Here is a 4984-nt window from a genome sequence, read left to right as displayed (position 1 = left end):
CCCCCTGCCACCGAGGAGCAGTCCTAAGCCAGCAGGTCATTATCTCCCGAGGGGTCCCAGACTGCGAGAGGGCACAGGCAGGGCTGAGGGACCCCCCGTCCCCCCCGAGTGCACAATTTTTGCCACCGGGCCTCTAGTTGTTTAATAACATGCTAGTTAGCCTCCATGCATTTGAGGGTTTTTTTTTAATTGTAGTTGATTTCTAACTTCATGCCATTGTGATCTGAGAAGATGCTTGGTATTATATCAATCTTCTTGAATGTGTACAGAAAGAGATAGGGCAAACCCCGCTTTAGGGGGAAGACAATAGAGAACTTTTAATTGCTTTTCCCTGATTTGTAATTTTTCTGTGTTAGGTTAAAATTTTAGAAGTCTAGGGTTAATTTAAAGGTATAAGGTTGCAACCCAAATAAGTTTAAACAAAGGCTTGTTAGGTTAAGATTAGTACATTTTCTCATGGCCTGTGTAGGGTGAGGGAGGGGTACTGCTTGATTTTTATCATGTGGTCCTGAGACCTACAACCTGCCTGACCTTCCTGATAGATTTACAGTAGGTCTCTGTTGGGGACAGCATCCACTCTGACTGGGGGAGGAAGAGAGCTGAAAACTGCTGCAGAGTGGGTGTAAGATGGGGTGGTGGTGGTAGGATTTGCTAGATAGGGTAGTATGCTCTCAACCTGCTGAGATGGAGGAGCCCTAGGCTGGAGGACAGGGGGATAGTCAGAGAGATCAAAAGTGGTAAAGGAGGAGAAAGATTTGAGCCTCTGGGGCTTAGAGTAAAGAAAGGAAAATCTAGGAGGGAGAGCAGCTAAGCACAGAGTAAATGGTTAATGCAGAAAAAGGGGAGAGCTGTTGGCAGGGAGAGGAGTGAGAGATAGTTTTTGTTGATTTTTACTTATCTGAACTATGCTAGACTCAAGGCCACAAGCTGCTACTAAGCACAAGTTTTTTTCTCTGCCCTGTTTTGTTCTCTTTAACCCTTTCAATACTAAATTAGACTGATACAATATACTTGAAATTACATAAGGAAGCACCTGTTCTTAGTAATCTAAGAAATACTGGCTGTTTACTTTATAGTAATCATTAAAGGATTGAGGTTTCTAAGAATAAGAAATTACTGAGTAGAAGGTATGAGGCATGGTTATGCATTTTTAAAGGACACAGAAAGAAGGTTTAAAGGCTAATTTGAAAGTATGAAATTTATAAAGGTTGTGTATGTAATAAGGAGAAGAGAAATGTTAAAAAGAAATTAATTAAATAATACAGGCCAGTAAGCCAGAAAGAGTAAATAATTTATATTCTGCCTCCCTACATAGAGGGTAAATAGTTATGCCAAAGTACTTAGGGGGGCTGATAAAAGAAATCCAACCTGTACTGTTTTGTTGTAACTCTGGAGAGTCCATGAAAAGGACTGGCAAGGAAAATCAGAAGATCTTAAGGCAGGTCAGTAGCTTTTTCTGCTTATGTAATTCCTCCAAAATTGGCAATACTTAATAAATAGATCATGGCAATACATTTCTTTGCATAAATTTAATAAGACTAGTTTCCAGTAGTGGTTTTATTGACTGAAAACTTTGACTGGAGTATCATGTTTTAAAGAGCCCTGTCTGAGCTCTGAAGACTTGAAGCCAATAAGAGTGCCACAGAAAAAGCCTGGTATCTTGCTTGGTAGCAGAAAATAGCTGGTGCTGGAGCATCAGGCCCATATCCTACCATCACTGGCGGTTGGTCAGAGTAGAAGGGGAGCAATAAGGGCACCTCTGCATCCCTGCAAGAACCCCATGCACTCTGGGCCACGATGAGTAGGAGGGCTACTGAAATGAGCCTTGAAACCTAGAGCATGTGCCCAGGCAGAGCCACTGCAAGTGAGGAATTCACCTAACTCAGCAGATACTGCAGGCAGGCCTGATGGCAGCTAGATGGCTTGGCTTCCTGGCCTTATGGGGCACATTAAGATTCAATCATGAAATTCCAGCAAAGGTAGTTAGTTACCATTCTTACTGTGTTGATGCAAACAATCAGGCCACATTGAATACAGTAAATAAATTAGTATTTATATAAAGACAGAGGGATAATTTTAAGGAGAAAAACTCTATTTCAATAGAGGTTATTAAAACTGAATTTTTTTTTCCCTCCCACCAGACCATTTGTTACAGTTTGTCTCTGCCAGGTCACAAGCCCACCTCCTTCTATGCCCAGGCCTCATCGTCCCTCTGACAGACAGCAAGGATCTCTTGGCTCTGAGAGAAACTTCTGGCCCGCCTCAGAAGGAAGTAATTACAGAAGAAATCCAATGTCCATTTTCCCTGAAAGAATTCAGAGCCAGGATCCTTGAGGTAATATAGTAGGCAGTTAGACAGACATGAGCTAAGCAAGGACAATGGGCCAACTGGCACTGCCAGATGTAATTAAGTATTTCCACCTCTATGTAGGTAAGACAAGGGGACCCCCCAGAAGCAAGAGGGAACTAGGCTGCAGACAAAGCAGCCTGGGAGGCTGCCCTAAAAGCAGTGGGGCCTCTACAGATTCTCGTGACTCTTCCAGACCCTGAACTACCCACCTAACCAGCTTACACAGAAATATACCCAATCTAGAAAAGCTGAAATACATAACCAATCTTTACTCAAGTTCTTCAGGCTTTACAGTCTACCTAGAAAGCAAACCAGAAGCACGTCTGAGATGCTCTGCCTATATCCGGTTCATCCCTTCCCAACTGGTGACTCTTTGGGTAAAGAAATTTGCCACCCAAGGACTGACTCCTACCTGGAAAGGACCACACCACGGCAGTCAAGGTCGACAGAATCCTGATGTGGCTTCATCACACCCGGCTTAAGACAGCCCAGGCAAAATAGAGTCCAGGACTCTTTGGACCCTCTAAAGATTACTCCTGGTCCTCATTCCAGTCCCTTATAAACAGGCCCACTGACTTTATTCAGCAAAGAATTAATTATATCAAGCTTATAGTCCTCAGGGGTCAATATAACTCACTCCCCAACAATGACCCAAAAGAGTCAATGATTTGACTCATGTACATAAAACCAGTGGGGGATGTGCTGGGCTGCGTATCTGGTGCTTCGGCCAGGCGGGGCCTGCTGTACTCTCTGTTCCTAGAGCACACAGATTGGAAGGTAGTCACTGTACTGATACTGTACTGTGTTGGGAACAAATTGTGTAAACAAGGCTTTGTAACTAACTTTGTGGTTTTTGCAAATAAAAACATTGTAACTCCTGTAGTCAACACTGCAGTTCAGACTCTGCTTCGGCAGGGTGCTGTAACTGTAGTCGCTGGCCAGCTTAATAAATTCTCCTAAATCTTGATCTGAGTCCCTAGCGGTCATCTCCATGGCTCGCCCCATTACACCATGTCACTCAACCTCTGAGTTGAATTCTCCAAATGAGAATTGTGTTTACCTGTTACTAGACTGAAATTATACGATGCATAAAAGGCTAAATGGCACCAACACACTTAAGTATAAAGATATAGGACTATAAACACAGATTTATAGATTATGACAAAACATATCTAGCTATTTGAGGAAATCATTTTGACTTTAAATCTTGTCATTGAACTAGTTTTAAATGCAGATTCCAAATCAGAGATAAAGAAAAAGGAATCATGTTTTAAAGTATATTAAGCTGTAGATCATATTTGCTTTATTTGACTTGCCAAGGGCCTAATTTAACACAATTTTGGTGCTGCTCTGAATGCACCCACATTGTGGGCCATGTATGAACAAAAGCTTAACTGTGAGTGGTTAAGTGTTTGGAAAAGTTTGCTCATTATTCATATTGGAGTTTTCAGGCAATACCACCTGCCAAGAGTGCTTTGTGCTGAGAGTAAAAAATCGAAAGTGTATAGGAGCTTTGTAGGTTTGAAAAGTAAGTAAAATTTTCTTCAGTTGCTTTATAGGTTTCTGATCATTCCATTAAAAAGTGTAACACTTAACTTTTTGGTATGATAGTAAATGGTATTTTCTTTAATCTTTCTTTCTGTAAGTTCACTATTGGTGTATAAAAATGCCATAGATTTCTTGGCATTAATTTTGTATCCTGCTACATTGCTGAATTCATTTATTAAGTCTAATAATTTTTATGTAGTCTTTAGGGTTTTCTATGTACAGTATTATGTCATCTGTGAATAATGTTTTATTATATTGAGATATGATCCCACTATTCCCATTTTGCTGAGGGTTTTTATCAAGAAAGTGTGTTGGATTTTTTTTTTTGGGGGGTTGGATTTTATCAAATGCTTTTTCTGAATCAATTGATATGACTATGTGATTTTTATCTCTCAATTTGTTTATGTGATGTATCATGTTTATTGATTTAGCATCACACCAAAAATAATTAAGATACCTAGGAATAAACTTAACTTAGGCGGTAAAAGGCCTCTACTCAGAAAACTGCTGAAAAAAAAGATAGAGGAAGACATAACCAGATGGAAGAAGATGCCTTGTTCATGGATTGGTAGAATCCACATCATTAAAATGTCCATACTACCCAAAGCAATCTATAGATTCAATGAACTCCTCACTAAAATACCAACATCATATTTCACAGACCTAGAACAAACTCTCCAAAAATTCATCTGGAATTAAAAAAAGGACCCCGAGCAGCTGCATCAATACTGAGATAAAAGAACAAAGTAGGAGGCACCTCAATACCAGATATCAAGATGTATTGCAAAGCCATTGTTCTCAAAACTGCCTGGTACTGGCACAAGAACAGACATACAGATCAATGGAATAGAAAAGAGAACCCAGAAATTGACTCAAATCACTATCCACAATTAATATTTGCCAAAGGAGGCAAGAACATACAATGGAGTCAAGACAGTCTCTTCAATAAATGGTGTTGGGAAAATTGGACAGATATATGCAAAAAAAAAGAAAGAAAGAAGAAAGAAAGAAAGAAAGAAAGAAAGAAAGAAAGAAAGAAAGGAAGGAAGGAAGGAAGGAAGGAAGGAAGGAAGGGAGGAAGGAAGG

The sequence above is a fragment of the Myotis davidii genome, unplaced genomic scaffold, assembly GCF_000327345.1.
Source record: "Myotis davidii unplaced genomic scaffold, ASM32734v1 scaffold416, whole genome shotgun sequence".
NCBI classification, from domain to species: Eukaryota; Metazoa; Chordata; class Mammalia; order Chiroptera; family Vespertilionidae; genus Myotis; species Myotis davidii.
Note: the sequence above shows the minus strand (reverse complement) of the source record.